General features: G+C 49.4%; 1 protein-coding gene across 1 annotated transcript in view; it reads left to right on the forward strand.

Annotated features, from left to right (window-relative positions):
• The first annotated feature begins 2,053 nt into the window (after positions 1-2,053).
• Positions 2,054-18,044, forward strand: part of LOC132385611 (ATP-citrate synthase-like) — a 174,275-nt gene continuing 158,284 nt past the window's right edge. The window contains exon 1 of the mRNA XM_059957784.1: positions 2,054-2,189. The gene's annotated coding sequence lies outside the window, so the exon portion shown is untranslated. The remainder of the gene's footprint in view (positions 2,190-18,044) is intronic.

An 18,044-nucleotide genomic window follows, 5' to 3' on the forward strand; every position in this document is an offset into this window, starting at 1 on the left:
ATTTGGCAAAAGGGCCCCATCTTCTCTCAAAATCAAATTGAGGAACAAAAGTTCTACTTCTGATTTTTTCCAAACTGAGACATAACATTACTTGAGAAAACCATTCAGTTAGTGTAGGGACAGAGGTATCTTTCCATTTCAGTGAAATAGCCCTGCTTGCCAACAGTGTAACAAATGCAATTACATGTTGGTCTGAAGGTAAAATACCCTGAATAGGACGTGGAACTATTCCAAATAGTACAGTCAATGTATTAGGTTGTAGATTAATTTTCAGAGCTTTAGAAATTGTAGAAAATAAAGATTTCCAAAAAGATCTTAATGAAGAACATGACCAGAGCATATGAGACAAAGCGGCTACTTCAGTTTTACACCTATCACAGTGATTGTCTATGTTAGGAAATATTTCTGATAGTCTCTCCTTTGTTAAGTAATAACGGTGAACAATTTTACATTGGATTAAAAAGTGATTGGCACATATTGAAGAAGAATTGACCATTTTCAGAACTCGCAACCAACCTTCATTAACAAAGATCATATTAACTTCTCTCTCCCAATCTTGTTTAATCTTTAGTTAGTGAGAGGTTATCTTTTTGCAGTAAGAATAAATTATAAATTCTACCAATGGAACCTCTATCTATCTATCTGTCTGATTATTTACCTATCTATCTATCTATCTGTCCACTTACCTGTCTGTCTATCTATCTATCTATCTACCTGTCTATCCAAGTATCTATCTATCTGTCCACCTACCTGTCTGTCTACTTACCTGTCTATCTATCTGTCTGTCAGTCTATAGAACCAAAGAACACTACAGCACAGTACAGGCCCTTCAGCCCTCCATGTTGTGACGACCCATATAATCCTTAACATAAGTACTAAACCCACACTACCCCATAACCCTCCATTTTTCTTTCATCCATGTGCCTGTCCAAGAGACTCTTAAATACCCCTAATGTTTTAGCCTCCACCACCATCCCTGGCAAGTCATTCCAGGCACTCACAACCCTCTGTGTAAAAAAACTTACCCCTGATGTCTCCCCTAAACTTCCCTCCCTTAGTTTTATACCTATGCCCTCCGGTGTTTGCTATTCGTGCCCTGGGAAACAGGTACTGACTATTTACCCCCTATCTATGCCTCTCATAATCTTATGGACCTCTATCAAGTCCCCTCTTATCCTTCTACGCTCCAAAGGGAAAAGTCCCAGCTCTGCTAACCTTGCTTCATGTGACTTGTTCTCCAAACCAGGCAACATCCTGGTAAATCTCCTCTGCACCCTCTCCACAGCTTCCACATCCTTCCTGTAATGAGGTGACCAGAATTGAACACAATACTCTAAGTGCGGTCTCACCAGAGATTTGTGGAGTTGCAACATGACCTCTCTACTCTTGAACTCAATGCAACATGACCTTTCTACTCTTGAACTCAGTCTGTCTATCGATTTGTCTGTCTATCTATCTATCTATCTACTTGTCTATCTATCTATCTACCTACCTGTCTGTCTGTCTATCTATCTATCTACTTACCTACCTGTCTATCTGTCTATTGATCTAGCTAGCTACCTGTCTGTCTGTTTGTTTATCTATCTATCTACCTGTCTGTCTATCTATCAATATATCTATCTATCTACCTACCTGTCTGTCTAACTATCTGTTTGTCTGTTTCCCTGCCTGCCTGTCTATCTATCTATCTACCTCTGTCTATCTGTCTATCGATCTATCTATCTATCTGTTTGTCTATCTATCTATCTATCTATCTATCTGACTATCTATCTACCTATCTACCTACCTGTCTGTCTATCTGTTTGTCTGTTTCCCTGCCTGTCTATCTATCTACCTACCTACCTACCTATTTACCTGCCTCTATTTCTCTAAACTACAAATCATGTAAGCCAAAAGACTACAACTCCCGGCATGCATTTTCCTCCTGAACCAGTCCTTTTAAAAAAACACGATGGCGTAACCCGCTTTGCATAGCAGGCGAGAGGGAGGGCGCGGCGGCGATTGGCGGGGAGGGCGCTGACGCGAGTGCGCGCCGGCCAATCGGCGGGCCGGGCTGGCCGATCAGCAGATGCTGAGGCGAGTGAAGAGGGCCCCCCGGGGGCGGGCTCGCCTCACAGCGGTCGCCGGCTCGGCGCGGTGCGGACGCTCGAATCTCGCCGAGGGCCCAGGCCGGGGAGCAGTCAGGTCAGGTAAGGCAAGGCGAGGCTGCAGGCCCGGTGGCCTGGGCTCTGGGTAGCAAGCGTGCGCCTGTGGGTCGGGGTTGGGGGTGTGCCGGCGGCAGGGGGTAAGGGTGGGGGGCACAGGTTCTCCAGGCCACGTTTCCCCCCCCGCTGCAGGCCGGGGAGTCCGGTCCCGGGGTGCACGGAGATCCGGGACCGAAGGCTTGGGGTGGGAACCCATTCATTGAGCGTCCGGTTCAACGCTGGGAGGGTGGACAGGTTCCCTGAGCATCTGAATTGTGTTCGGTATTGGGAGGTGGACAGGTTCCCTGTGTATCTGAATTGTGTTCGGTATTGGGAGGTGGACAGGTTCCCTGTGTATCTGAATTGTGTTCGGTATTGGGAGGGTGGACAGGTTCCCTGTGCATCTGAATTGTGTTCAGTATTGGGAGGTGGAGAAGTTCCCTGAGCATCTGAATTGTGTTCGGTATTGGGAGGTGGACAGGTTCCCTGTGTATCTGAATTGTGTTCGGTATTGGGAGGTGGACAGGTTCCCTGTGTATCTGAATTGTGTTCGGTATTGGGAGGTGGACAGGTTCCCTGTGCATCTGAATTGTGTTCGGTATTGGGAGGGTGGACAGGTTCCCTGTGCATCTGAATTGTGTTCAGTATTGGGAGGTGGAGAAGTTCCCTGAGCATCTGAATTGTGTTCGGTATTGGGAGGTGGACAGGTTCCCTGTGTATCTGAATTGTGTTCGGTATTGGGAGGGTGGACAGGTTCCCTGTGCATCTGAATTGTGTTCGGTATTGGGAGGTGGACAGGTTCCCTGTGTATCTGAATTGTGTTCGGTATTGGGAGGGTGGACAGGTTCCCTGTGCATCTGAATTGTGTTCGGTATTGGGAGGTGGAGAAGTTCCCTGTGTATCTGAATTGTGCTCGGTATTGGGAGGTGGACAGGTTCCCTGTGTATCTGAATTGTGTTCGGTATTGGGAGGTGGACAGGTTCCCTGTGTATCTGAATTGTGTTCGGTATTGGGAGGTGGAGAAGTTCCCTGTGCATCTGAATTGTGTTCGGTATTGGGAGGTGGAGAAGTTCCCTGTGCATCTGAATTGTGTTCGGTATTGGGAGGTGGACAGGTTCCCAGTGCATCTGAATTGTGTTCGGTATTGGGAGGTGGACAGGTTCCCTGAGCATCTGAATTGTGTTTGGTATTGGGAGGTGGACAGGTTCCCTGTGCATCTGAATTGTGTTCGGTATTGGGAGGTGGAGAAGTTCCCTGTGTATCTGAATTGTGTTCGGTATTGGGAGGTGGACAGGTTCCCTGTGTATCTGAATTGTGTTCGGTATTGGGAGGTGGACAGGTTCCCTGTGTATCTGAATTGTGTTCGGTATTGGGAGGTGGACAGGTTCCCTGTGCATCTGAATTCTGTTCGGTATTGGGAGGTGGAGAAGTTCCCTGTGCATCTGAATTGTGTTCGGTATTGGGAGGTGGACAGGTTCCCTGTGTATCTGAATTGTGTTCGGTATTGGGAGGTGGAGAAGTTCCCTGTGCATCTGAATTGTATTCGGTATTGGGAGGTGGACAGGTTCCCTGTGTATCTGAATTGTGTTCGGTATTGGGAGGTGGAGAAGTTCCCTGTGTATCTGAATTGTGTTCGGTATTGGGAGGTGGACAGGTTAACTGAGCATCTGAATTGTGTTCGGTATTGGGAGGGTGGACAGGTTCCCTGTGCATCTGAATTGTGTTCGGTATTGGGAGGGTGGACAGGTTCCCTGTGTATCTGAATTGTGTTCGGTATTGGGAGGTGGACAGGTTCCCTGTGTATCTGAATTGTGTTCGGTATTGGGAGGTGGAGAAGTTCCCTGAGCATCTGAATTGTGTTCGGTATTGGGAGGTGGACAGGTTCCCTGTGCATCTGAATTGTGATCGGTATTGGGAGGTGGACAGGTTCCCTGTGTATCTGAATTGTGTTCGGTATTGGGAGGTGGAGAAGTTCCCTGTGTATCTGAATTGTGTTCGGTATTGGGAGGTGGACAGGTTAACTGAGCATCTGAATTGTGTTCGGTATTGGGAGGGTGGACAGGTTCCCTGTGCATCTGAATTGTGTTCGGTATTGGGAGGGTGGACAGGTTCCCTGTGTATCTGAATTGTGTTCGGTATTGGGAGGTGGACAGGTTCCCTGTGTATCTGAATTGTGTTCGGTATTGGGAGGTGGAGAAGTTCCCTGAGCATCTGAATTGTGTTCGGTATTGGGAGGTGGACAGGTTCCCTGTGCATCTGAATTGTGATCGGTATTGGGAGGTGGACAGGTTCCCTGTGTATCTGAATTGTGTTCGGTATTGGGAGGTGGAGAAGTTCCCTGTGTATCTGAATTGTGTTCGGTATTGGGAGGTGGACAGGTTCCCTGAGCATCTGAATTGTGTTCGGTATTGGGAGGGTGGACAGGTTCCCTGTGCATCTGAATTGTGTTCGGTATTGGGAGGTGGACAGGTTCCCTGTGCATCTGAATTGTGTTCGGTATTGGGAGGGTGGACAGGTTCCCTGTGTATCTGAATTGTGTTCGGTATTGGGAGGTGGACAGGTTCCCTGAGCATCTGAATTGTGTTCGGTATTGGGAGGGTGGACAGGTTCCCTGTGCATCTGAATTGTGTTCGGTATTGGGAGGTGGAGAAGTTCCCTGTGTATCTGAATTGTGTTCGGTATTGGGAGGGTGGACAGGTTCCCTGTGCATCTGAATTGTGTTCGGTATTGGGAGGTGGAGAAGTTCCCTGAGCATCTGAATTGTGTTCGGTATTGGGAGGTGGACAGGTTCCCTGTGCATCTGAATTGTGTTCAGTATTGGGAGGTGGAGAAGTTCCCTGTGCATCTGAATTGTGTTCGGTATTGGGAGGGTAGACAGGTTCCCTGTGCATCTGAATTGTGTTCGGTATTGGGAGGTGGACAGGTTCCCTGTGTATCTGAATTGTGTTCGGTATTGGGAGGTGGACAGGTTCCCTGAGCATCTGAATTGTGTTCGGTATTGGGAGGTGGACAGGTTCCCTGAGCATCTGAATTGTGTTCGGTATTGGGAGGTGGACAGGTTCCCTGAGCATCTGAATTGTGTTCGGTATTGGGAGGTGGACAGGTTCCCTGTGCATCTGAATTGTGTTCGGTATTGGGAGGTGGAGAAGTTCCCTGTGCATCTGAATTGTGTTCGGTATTGGGAGGGTGGAGAAGTTCCCTGTGCATCTGAATTGTGTTCGGTATTGGGAGGTGGAGAAGTTCCCTGTGCATCTGAATTGTGTTCGGTATTGGGAGGTGGACAGGTTCCCTGTGCATCTGAATTGTGTTCGGTATTGGGAGGTGGAGAAGTTCCCTGAGCATCTGAATTGTGTTCGGTATTGGGAGGTGGACAGGTTCCCTGAGCATCTGAGTTGTGTTCGGTATTGGGAGGTGGAGAAGTTCCCTGTGCATCTGAATTGTGTTCGGTATTGGGAGGTGGACAGGTTCCCTGTGCATCTGAATTGTGTTCGGTATTGGGAGGTGGACAGGTTCCCTGTGCATCTGAATTGTGTTCGGTATTGGGAGGTGGACTGGTTCCCTGAGCATCTGAATTGTGTTCGGTATTGGGAGGTGGAGAAGTTCCCTGTGCATCTGAATTGTGTTAGGTATTGGGAGGGTAGACAGGTTCCCTGTGCATCTGAATTGTGTTAGGTATTGGGAGGGTAGACAGGTTCCCTGTGCATCTGAATTGTGTTCGGTATTGGGAGGTGGACAGGTTCCCTGTGCATCTGAATTGTGTTCGGTATTGGGAGGTGGACAGGTTCCCTGAGCATCTGAATTGTGTTCGGTATTGGGAGGTGGACAGGTTCACTGAGCATCTGAATTGTGTTCGGTATTGGGAGGTGGACAGGTTCCCTGAGCATCTGAATTGTGTTCGGTATTGGGAGGTGGACAGGTTCCCTGAGCATCTGAATTGTGTTCGGTATTGGGAGGTGGACAGGTTCCCTGTGCATCTGAATTGTGTTCGGTATTGGGAGGTGGAGAAGTTCCCTGTGCATCTGAATTGTGTTCGGTATTGGGAGGGTGGAGAAGTTCCCTGTGCATCGGAATTGTGTTCGGTATTGGGAGGTGGTGAAGTTCCCTGTGCATCTGAATTGTGTTCGGTATTGGGAGGTGGACAGGTTCCCTGTGCATCTGAATTGTGTTCGGTATTGGGAGGTGGAGAAGTTCCCTGAGCATCTGAATTGTGTTCGGTTTTGGGAGGTGGACAGGTTCCCTGAGCATCTGAATTGTGTTCGGTATTGGGAGGTGGAGAAGTTCCCTGTGCATCTGAATTGTGTTCGGTATTGGGAGGTGGACAGGTTCCCTGTGCATCTGAATTGTGTTCGGTATTGGGAGGTGGACAGGTTCCCTGTGCATCTGAATTGTGTTCGGTATTGGGAGGTGGACAGGTTCCCTGAGCATCTGAATTGTGTTCGGTATTGGGAGGTGGAGAAGTTCCCTGAGCATCTGAATTGTGTTCGGTATTGGGAGGTGGAGAAGTTCCCTGTGTATCTGAATAGTGTTTTCGTATTGGGAGGTGGAGAAGTTCCCTGTGCATCTGAATTGTGTTCGGTATTGGGAGGAGGACAGGTTCCCTGTGCATCTGAATTGTGTTCGGTATTGGGAGGTGGACACGTTCCCTGAGCATCTGAATTGTGTTCGGTATTGGGAGGTGGAGAAGTTCCCTGTGTATCTGAATAGTGTTTTCGTATTGGGAGGTGGACAGGTTCCCTGAGCATCTGAATTGTGTTCGGTATTGGGAGGTGGAGAAGTTCCCTGTGCATCTGAATTGTGTTCGGTATTGGGAGGTGGAGAAGTTCCCTGTGTATCTGAATTGTGTTTGGTATTGGGAGGGTGGACAGGTTCCCTGTGTATCTGAATTGTGTTCGGTATTGGGAGGTGGACAGGTTCCCTGAGCATCTGAATTGTGTTCGGTATTGGGAGGGTGGACAGGTTCCCTGTGCATCTGAATTGTGTTCGGTATTGGGAGGTGGAGAAGTTCCCTGTGTATCTGAATTGTGTTCGGTATTGGGAGGTGGAGAAGTTCCCTGTGTATCTGAATTGTGTTCGGTATTGGGAGGTGGAGAAGTTCCCTGTGCATCTGAATTGTGTTCGGTATTGGGAGGAGGACAGGTTCCCTGTGCATCTGAATTGTGTTCGGTATTGGGAGGTGGACACGTTCCCTGAGCATCTGAATTGTGTTCGGTATTGGGAGGTGGAGAAGTTCCCTGAGCATCTGAATTGTGTTCGGTATTGGGAGGGTGGACAGGTTCCCTGTGTATCTGAATTGTGTTCAGTATTGGGAGGTGGAGAAGTTCCCTGAGCATCTGAATTGTGTTCGGTATTGGGAGGTGGAGAAGTTCCCTGAGCATCTGAATTGTGTTCGGTATTGGGAGGGTAGACAGGTTCCCTGTGCATCTGAATTGTGTTCGGTATTGGGAGGTGGACAGGTTCCCTGTGTATCTGAATTGTGTTCGGTATTGGGAGGGTGGACAGGTTCCCTGTGCATCTGAATTGTGTTCGGTATTGGGAGGTGGAGAAGTTCCCTGTGCATCTGAATTGTGTTCGGTATTGGGAGGTGGACAGGTTCCCTGTGCATCTGAATTGTGTTCGGTATTGGGAGGTGGACAGGTTCCCTGTGCATCTGAATTGTGTCCGGTATTGGGAGGTGGAGAAGTTCCCTGTGCATCGGAATTGTGTTCGGTATTGGGAGGTGGAGAAGTTCCCTGAGCATCTGAATTGTGTTCGGTATTGGCAGGTGGACAGGTTCCCTGAGCATCTGAATTGTGTTCGGTATTGGGAGGTGGACAGGTTCCCTGTGCATCTGAATTGTGTTCGGTATTGGGAGGTGGACAAGTTCCCTGTGTATCTGAATTGTGTTCGGTATTGGGAGGTGGACAGGTTCCCTGTGCATCTGAATTGTGTTCGGTATTGGGAGGTGGACAGGTTCCCTGTGCATCTGAATTGTGTTCGGTATTGGGAGGTGGAGAAGTTCCCTGTAAATTGGAGTTGTGTTCAATATTGGAGAGTGGGGGAAGGAGTTCCCTGTGCAGTTGTTGAATTCTAATAACTTATTTTGCAAACGTGTCCTGATGAATTTATTTGAAACATAGCTGTGTGTTATCAATGTACCAATGTGCAAGAAACATTCTTCTTAACCTGTCCCTGTACTCAACAGTATTTAATTTATGCTTAACTCATCTGTAGGTTTTAACTTTACTTTCTGAAATTGTTTGTACGTTTGCCTTGCTCCGTACTTTGGAGAAACGTCGCGTTTGAAGGTAGTTGATCGTTGGGTCGTGGACTAGAGGGCACAAATTCAGATTAGGAAAGTCAGATGAGGATTTTCTCCTGATCGAGGGTGTTGGCCTGTAGAAATCAACCCAACTGTCTTGAATGCCCAGAAACGCCCTGCACACTACAATGGATCCGAAAGTCCTGTAGGATTCCAACTTTCATGCAGTTCTGGTTGTTCCCCCCACTGTAGGAGGATGTCGTTGAAGCTGTGGAGAGGGTGCAGAAGTCGTTTGCCAGTCCTGATGAAGGGTCTCGGCCTGAAACGTTGACTGTATGTGCTTTTCTGTCTATGCTACCTGGCCTGCTGAGTTCCTCCAGCATTGTGTCTGTGTGTGTCCGTTATTGGGTTTAGAGGGCAGGTTCTGTCATGAGAAGCTGGACAAACTTGAGCAGTTTTGCTGGAGACTGGGGGTGGATCTGATAAGAGGTTTATAAGATTGAGATGTGTAGATAGGAGTAGAGGGGAAGTATCTATTCTTCCCCCGAGGTTAGAAATGTCTTTAATGCATGCCCTCTGGCATTAGGTGAGAGTGGGGGTAATTTCAAATGAGATGTCAGGGGCAAGTTTTTTTTCCGCAGTGGTGGGGAAGTGCTGCCTGGGATGATAGAGCAAGATACATTCGAGGCTTTGAAGAGATGTCTAGACAGGCACAGAAGTGTGAGGAAGATGAGGTTACAGATAGTGTCGGTAGGAAGGTTTGCTACTTTTTTTGATGAGCTTTTTAGCTAGTTCGGCTGGAGTTGCTCCCTGAAGGGCCTGTTCTTGTGCTGTTCTGTTCTGATTATTTTTTAAGGAGGTTCTCGCTATTTAGTTCTGGTTGTGGAGTTTGGAAGAATGAAAGGGCATCTCATTGAAACCTACCAAATGTGAACAGAGTGGATGTGGAGAGGATATTTCCTATAGTGGGGGAGTCTAGGACCAGAGGGCACAGATAGAGTGGATGTGGAGAGGATGTTTCCTACAGTGGGGGAGTCTAGGAGCAGAGGACACAGGTAGAGTGGATGTGGAGAGGATGTTCCCTATAGTGTGGGAGTCTAGGACCAGAGGACACAGATAGAGTGGATGTGGAGAGGATGTTTCCTATAGTGGGGGAGTCTAGGACCAGAGGACACAGATAGAGTGGATGTGGAGCGGATGTTTCCTATAGTGGGGGAGTCTAGGACCAGAGGGCACAGATAGAGTGGATGTGGACAGGATGTTTCCTATAGTGGGGGAGTCTAGGACCAGAGGACACAGCCTCAGTGTAGAGGGACATTCCTTTAGAACAGGGATGAGGAGAAATTTCTGTAGCTAGTGGGTGGTGAATCTGTGGAATTCATTGCCACAGATGGCAGTGGAGGCCAAGTCATTGGGTAGATTTAAAGTGGAGGTTGCTAGACTGTCCCTCGGTAAGGGGAGAGGACAGGGGAATGGGGTAGAGAGGGTTAATAAGTCAGCCTTGATCAACTGGTGGAGCAGTCTGGTTGGGCTGAATGGCCTAATTCTGCTCCCACGTCTTGTGGAACTATAGTGTGTTCTAGATCGATGGACACCTGAGTAATGTTGTTTCCAAACGGTTGTCCTGTTACCTTTCAAGAAGGTTTTTTTTCCTTTCTGCGACTATTCGCGAGAGGGTTCTGAGCAGACGGTAAACTGGCTTGCTCAGCTGGGTGTGATTTCGAGATACCGGTGTGTAAGAAACACTTTGCATCGTGTGGCTCTCAATATAAGGCAGTGGCTTCTCACTCGCGCAGTTGTGGCGGCTCGCTGCCGTGCTAGAAAGTGAAGATGATGGTCTCGCGCTGCTGTTACTCTATTCTGCACTAGATGTCTTTCAAAGCAGACGATCACAGGATCCTCCATCACCGATGTACTTGAGGGAGTGTCACTGCTGACTGGAAAGCACCTGAATCTCCAGGGGCTGAAGTTCATGGACCCCTTGGTTAATGATGAGGCTTCATGGCATTCTCCTTTTTTTTTAAAAAAGGGTTGGGAGCCCCTGGCAGATAGAGTGGATGTGGAGAGGATGTTTCCTATAGTGGGGGAGTCTAGGACCAGAGGGCACAGATAGAGTGGATGTGGAGAGGATGTTTCCTATAGTGGGGGAGTCTAGGACCAGAGGACACAGACAGAGTGGATGTGGAGAGGATGTTTCCTATAGTGGGGGGAGTCTAGGACCAGAGGACACAGATAGAGTGGATGTGGAGAGGATGTTTCCTATAGTGGGGGAGTCTAGGACCAGAGGACACAGATAGAGTGGATGTGGAGAGGATGTTTCCTATAGTGGGGGAGTCCAGGACCAGAGGACACAGATAGAGTGAATGTGGAGAGGATGTTTCCTATAGTGGGGGAGTCTAGGACCAGTGGACACAGATAGAGTGGATGTGGAGAGGAAGTTTCCTCTCGTGGGGGAGTGTAGGACCAGAGGACACAGATAGAGTGGATGTGGCGAGGATGTTTCCTATAGTGGGGGAGTCTAGGACCAGAGGACACAGATAGAGTGGATGTGGAGAGGATGTTTCCTATAGTGGGGGAGTCCAGGACCAGAGGACACAGATAGAGTGAATGTGGAGAGGATGTTTCCTATAGTGGGGGAGTCTAGGGCCAGAGGACACAGCCTCAGAATAGAAGGATGTCACTTTGGCCAGACAGGTGAATCTGTGCCACAGGCGGCTGCGGAGGCCAAGAAATTGGGTGTATGTAAAACGGAGGTGGACTTCTTGATTAGTAAGGTCGTCAAAGGATACGTGAGAAGGCAGGAGAGTGGTGTTGAGAGGGAAAATAATTCAGCCCCGATGGAGTGACGGTACAGACGCGATGGACTGAATGGCCAAATTCTGCTGCGTTGTACGAGATAACTGGCCAACAGTGTAATTTTTGAGTGTTCCCAGACTCAAAAAATAACCTACCAAATCAAAGCAGATAAAACCTAAAATAACACGAACATATAGTGTAAGCAGGAATGATAGGCTAAATATACAGCCTGTACAAAATAGAGATATTGTATGTACGGTGTAGTTTCACTTATCAAAATCGGGAAGACAACGAGCCAAAATCGATGTGGAGGGGAAAAAGTGGGCACGAACACGCATGTGCGCACAACTGTCCGCACGGGGCTTCACTGTCGTCGTATTCTCGGGGTAAACACACGTATAAAGCGGGAGTCCTTTTCTCGTAAAAGCGTAAATCCTCTTTGGCGAAAATGGGTACTGATGTAGGTCCTTCGTAACAGCAAGCTGTCGTAAAGCGAACGTTCGAAAAACAGTGGGTGGGGCCTCCTATATAAGGCGCTTCTTCCCTCTGCTAGCCCGCAGGTCACCCTCGGTCGAGGGTTAGCACCTGCTTAGCCCCCCCGATCAAGGTCACGTGAACCCGTGGGAGCAGGTGGTGGACGGTCGTACGAGCAGCCGGTGCAGATCACAAGTCCTGGTGATGCGACCACTGACGCCAGGCAGACAATCTCTGAAGTATTGATAACGGCTGGGGGTCACCCGTCTTGTCAAGGCACTGCCCAGAGAAGGGCAGCGGCAAACCGCTTCTGCAGAAAAATTTGCCAAGAGTAGTTGTGGTCGTGGATGGAGAAAAGATTAAGAGCAACTGCGTGAAGGGTGTCTTCCACACGGAAAGAGCAGATTAAAGACCGCGATCGCCCGTGTCCTGTGACATGGCACATAATGATGATGGATGGTATCTCCCCGGAGTTTTTATGTACCTGTTCTGAAACGGTGGACAAGGATCTCTGTCGCCTGGTGGACTTGTGTGGCTGGGACAGAGCTCTCGATCTCCGAACACACTTTCCTGCCAATAGCTTTGGAGCGCATGATTGACATCTGCCTTTGCAGAGATCCGGGAAAATACTCCGCACGTCCCAAGGCATCTTTGTCGCTGAAGGGTCAGGAATGGTCGAAGACTAATGTTCACAGTCCTTGTTTATAGTCCTGGGATGCCGTCTGGATTGGACAAACTTGGAGCACGTGCAGAGAATGCTGGAGGAACTGGGCAGGCCAGGCAGCATCTCTGGAAGAGAGTGAAGCGTTTCGGGGCTGCGACCTTTCCACGGATGCTGCCTGGCCTGCTGTGTGTCTCTGTCCTGCATATTTTCGCTTTGTTTGCGATTGGACAAAGTTGGGTTGTTTTCTGTGGGGAGGGGGCCCTCTGATTCCCCCCCGGGCTGTGCAGACGGTCCTTTGTAGGGACTTCTGGCCTGTTGGTGTGGGTGAGGCAGCGGACAGACTGGCAGCTTTTATTTCTAACAACAAGGAAAATCTGCAGGGGCTGGATATCCAGTTTTTATCCATGCATCCTGCTGGGGTGGGGGGGGGGGGGAATGTGTCCTTACCTTCTCTGCATCGCACAACGGGAGTTATTTGAATGATCTGTAAAATGCTCCCAGTCGCGCTTGCTGTCCCTCTGCAACGTACGATACCGACTCGAGCATTACTTTCAGTCGCAACAAACATCCGCATCGAACCAAGATCACAGGATCTGTGAGGCGGCAGCGCTACCTGCCGGGCTAGTGCCGTCGTCGTTACGCGCCAGGTCGCCTGACGTGGGTGATCATGGTCTTTCCACGACCGTTATTGTTCTTAGCGAACTTTTTGACAGAAGTAATGTGCCATCGCCTCCTTCTGGGGCGGTGTCTTTACAAGACAGGTGACCCCCCCCCCAGCCATTATCAATACTCTTCAGAGATTGTCTGCCTGGTGTCTGCGGTCGCATCACCAGGAGTTGTGATCTGCACCGGCTGCTCGTACGACCATCCACCACCTGCCCCCACGGTTTCACCTGACCCTGATCGGGGGCTAAGCAGGTGCTACACCTCGCCCCAGGGTGACCCGCAGGCTAGCGGAGGAAGGAGCCTCACACCTCCTCTAGTAGAGACACATCCCCACCCTGCTCTTTGTAAGATGCAAGATTCGGGGATTAACTTGATTCACAGTAATCTTTGCATTACCCGTCCTCTGAACCACCCTCAATGAATTGACTTATTTCTTACAACCTTCATATACACGAGGAGTAAAAATCTTTACGTTACATCTGTCTAAATGTACAATTTATAGTAATTTGTAATAAATACTATGTAGAACAGGACAGCCAATATAACAGAAATACAGTTGCGTCAACATGAATCAATCAGTCTGATGGCCTGGTGGAAGAAGCTGTCCCGGAGCCTGCTGGTCCTGGCTTTTATGCTGCGGTACCGTTTCCCGGATGGTGGCAGGGGGAACAGTTTGTGGTTGGGGTGACTCGGGTCCCCAGTGATCCTTCGGGCCCTTTTTACACACCTGTCCTTGTAAATGTCCTGAATAGTGGTAAGTTCACATCTACAGATGTGCTGGGCTGTCCGCACCACTCCCTGCAGAGTCCTGCGATTGAGGGAGGTACAGTCCCCGTACCAGGCAGTGACGCAGCCAGTCAGGATGCTCTCAATTGTGCCCCTGTAGAAAGTCCTTCGGTTTTGGGGGCCCACACCAAACCTCTTCAACTGTCTGAGGTGAAAGAGGTGCTGTTGTGCATTTTTCACCACACAGCCGGTGTGTACAGACCACGCGAGATCCTCGGTGATGTGGATGCTGAGGAACTTAAAACTGTTCACCCTCTCAACCCCAGATCCGTTGATGTCAATAGAGGTTAGGCCGTCTCTGATCCTCCTGTAATCCACAACCAGCTCCTTTGTTTTTGCGACATTGAGGGAGAGGTTGTTCTCTTGACACCACTGTGTTGAAGAGATGACGACTTCTCTGTAAGATGCCCCGTCTTTATTTGAGATTAGGCCAATCAGTGTAGTGTCATCAGCAAATTTAATTAGTGGATTGGAGCTGTGGGTGGCAACACAGTTGTGGGTATACAGAGGGTAAAGGAGGGGGTGCTGAGGACAGAGTCCCAAGGGGCAGAGGTGAGGGAGCCCACTCTTACCGCCTACCAGCGATCTCACAGGGAATCCAGGACCCACTCCACACGAGGCAGGGTGAATCGTTTTGAAGTCGGTGTGTGAATGAAGTTGCAAATTCCTGACCGTTGCTGTTGGTCCAGTGATATCCCGGAGGGGCTCGTGGGCAGCCGGTTGGCTTGCACAGCCTGGGCTCCTGAACAGGGCCATCGACGATTCCGGGGGGGGCATTCTCTCTGGCTGCATCGCCGTCTGGTCCGGAGGTTCCGATGCACACGATCGAGGGGTCGGGGGGGGGGGTGTTGTGCAGAAAGTAGCAAACCCTGATTGCTCCATCGTGGGCATGAGACTCCACAGTGTCTGCGATTGTCTTCAAAAGGCGCTGTCTCAAAAAGGCAGCATCCATCATTAAGGGCCCCCTATCACCCAGAACATGCCCCTTCTCATGCTGCCATCAGGGAGGAGGTCCAGGAGCCTGAAGACACGCAGTCAATGATTCAGGAACAGCTTCTTCCCCTCTGCCATCAGGGAGGAGGTACAGGAGCCTGAAGACACACACTCAACGATTCAGGAACAGCCTCTTCCCCTCTGCCATCCAATTTCTGAATGGACATTGAACCCACGTCCACTACTTCAATATTTTCCCCCCTTTTTTTGCAGTACTTAATTTTTAATTATTATTTTTTTATCATGTACCACACTGTACCTCGGCCTCTAAACAAGTGTCACTGGCACAGATCATGAAATTAAACCTGATCATGACGCCTTCATCTGTTGTGCTTATATTTGCATCGTATGAGGAGTTGTGTTGGTCAGGGGACAACCAGCAACATTCATGAGTTATAAAGAATTATAAAGTTAGAGGTTAAAGTACACTTGATGTGCAGGACGCAGTGACAGTGGTTTATAGATAGAGGCGGTGGGGTGTGACTAACTAGAATGGTTGATCAGATTAACTGCCTGAGCGAAGAAACTTTTAAGATGGTGTGAAGTTATTCTTTTAATAACCCTGCAGTACTCTCCAGATGGGAGCTTCTTCAGAAAAGGGGCTTCTTGCGGGTTTCCCTTTCAAAACAGAAGCCAAATCTTCAGCTTCGTGGGTGCCCCCCACTCCCCTGACAGAGTTGAAAACTGAACTGGGGGGGGGGGTACTCCATTCCGCCAGGATTGTGAACGCGAGGTTCTACAGGTGCTGGAAATTCAGAGCAACGCGTGTGAGAGGCTGGGGGGAGCTCGGCAAGTCAGGCATCGTCTCTGGAGAGGAATGAACTGGTCAGTGTTTCGGGCCGAGACCCTTCATCAGGACTGTGTGCGTGCGTGTCTATACGCACACACACGGACCGACTTGTGGACTTGCGCTAAATGTTCCAGTCTGCTGCTTAAAACCTCAATTTTCATTTTGAGTTTTATTTTTGGCTCGTTCTGAAACTCAATAGAAATGACCACAAATTATTCAGTTTCCTTCTGAACCCAGCCCGAGCTGACTTGCTTGCTTTTTTTTTTGCAAACCTTTGCTGTGGGCCGACGACGGTCGATAAACGTTGGTCTTCTCCGTGAAACGCCGCCCCAGGGATCTCTGACTGGGTCGGGGTGCTGGGTGCCTTCCGAACAGTCAGAGGAGCTAATCGTAATCACGGGGGATCCTGCAGATGCTGGAAATCCAGAGCAACACACACTGGAAATGCCGGAGGGTCTCGGCAGGCCAGGTAGCGGCGATGGGAGCTGACGTGTTGAGCCGAGACCTCTTTGTTTATTCCTCTCTGTAGATGCTGCCTGACCTGCTGCGCTCTCCCCTGCATTTTGTGTGTGCATGGCTTTCCACACTGATGGTAAATTTATAAAAAAAGAGAATACTGAATCTTCTCACAGCCAGTAAAGCAGCTCTGTTCAGGCTGAGAAAACAAGGATTCGAAAACAAACCCAGGGTGCAGAATTCCCTGCTGGCCTTGCCGTGCCTCTGTTAACAGCTGCTGCGTTCGTGATGTCTTGGGGAGAGCAGGTGAGGTGACGGGGCACACGATATCCTGCAGATGCTGGAAATCCAGAGAGAGGCAAAACACGCTGAATGCCGGTGGAACTCAGTGCCTGCGGAGAGGAATAACCAGTCGACGTTCAGGCTGAGACCTGTCGCCAGGACCGGAGAAGAAGGGTAAGTTGGGGGGGGCAGGGGACAGAATAAGAGGTTGGTGGATTTTTACGCCCAACCACACAAATGCAGATGGAGTTTTGTGTGTTTGGAGCTGGTATTCCCACCCTCCCTCTGTCTGCTGGTCCTCTTTAAGATGGAGCATTTAGAGCTGGCAGCATCCACCATTCTCTTCCCCATGTAGACCAGAATCAGGTTTCACTTGTGTGTACCGTGGAGAGCATTCTAACTGGCTGTGTCACCGTCTGGTATGGGTGGTGTGGGGGGGGTTGGGGGGAGTGACTGCGCAGAAGGTTGTAAATTCAGCCAGCTCTGTCATGGGCACTGGCCTCCCCAGCATCCAGGACATCTTCAAAAGGTGATGCCTCGGGAAGGCAGCATCCATCATTAAGGACCCCCCCTCACCCAGGACGTGCCCTCTTCTCATTGCTACCATCAGGGAGGAGGTACAGGAGCCTGAAGACACACACTCAGTGATTCAGGGACAGCCTCTTCCCCTCTGCCATCAGGGAGGAGGTACAAGAGCCTGAAGGCACACACTCAGTGATTCAGGAACAGCTTCTTCCCCTCTGCCATCAGGGAGGAGGTACAGGAGCCTGAAGACACACACTCAACAATTCAGGAACAGCTTCTTCCCCTCTGCCATCAGAGAGGAGGTACAGGAGCCTGAAGGCACACACTCAACAATTCAGGAACAGCTTCTTCCCCTCTGCCATCCAATTTCTGAATGGACATTGAAGCCATGTCCACTACCTCAATATTTCCCCCCTATTTTTTAGCAGTACTTAATTTTTAATATTTATTGTAATTTAGTTTTTATCATGTACCACACTGTACCTCGGCCTCTAAACAAGTGTCACTGGCACAGATCATGAAATTAAACCTGATCATGACGCCTTCATCTGTTGTGCTTATATTTGCATCGTATGAGGAGCTGTGTTGGTCAGGGGACAACCAGCAACATTCATGAGTTATAAAGAATTATAAAGTTAGAGGTTAAAGTACACTTGATGTGCAGGACGCAGTGACAGTGGTTTATAGATAGAGGCGGTGGGGTGTGACTAACTAGAATGGTTGATCAGATTAACTGCCTGAGCGAAGAAACTTTTAAGATGGTGTGAAGTTATTCTTTTAATAACCCTGCAGTACTCTCCAGATGGGAGCTTCTTCAGAAAAGGGGCTTCTTGCGGGTTTCCCTTTCAAAACAGAAGCCAAATCTTCAGCTTTGTGGGTGCCCCCCCTCCCCTGACAGAGTTGAAAACTGAATTGGGGGGGGGGTACTCCATTCCACCAGGATTGTGAACGCGAGGCTCTACAGGTGCTGGAAATTCAGAGCAACGCGTGTGAGAGGCTGGGGGGAGCTCGGCAAGTCAGGAGCCTGAAGACACACACTCAACGATTCAGGAACAGCTTCTTCCCCTCTGCCATCAGGGAGGGGGTGCAGGAGCCTGAAGACACACACTCAGCGATTCAGGAACAGCTTCTTCCCCTCTGCCATCAGGGAGGGGGTGCAGGAGCCTGAAGACACACACTCAACGATTCAGG

The sequence above is a fragment of the Hypanus sabinus genome (genome assembly GCF_030144855.1).
Source record: "Hypanus sabinus isolate sHypSab1 chromosome X1 unlocalized genomic scaffold, sHypSab1.hap1 SUPER_X1_unloc_16, whole genome shotgun sequence".
In the NCBI taxonomy this organism is placed as follows: Eukaryota; Metazoa; Chordata; class Chondrichthyes; order Myliobatiformes; family Dasyatidae; genus Hypanus; species Hypanus sabinus.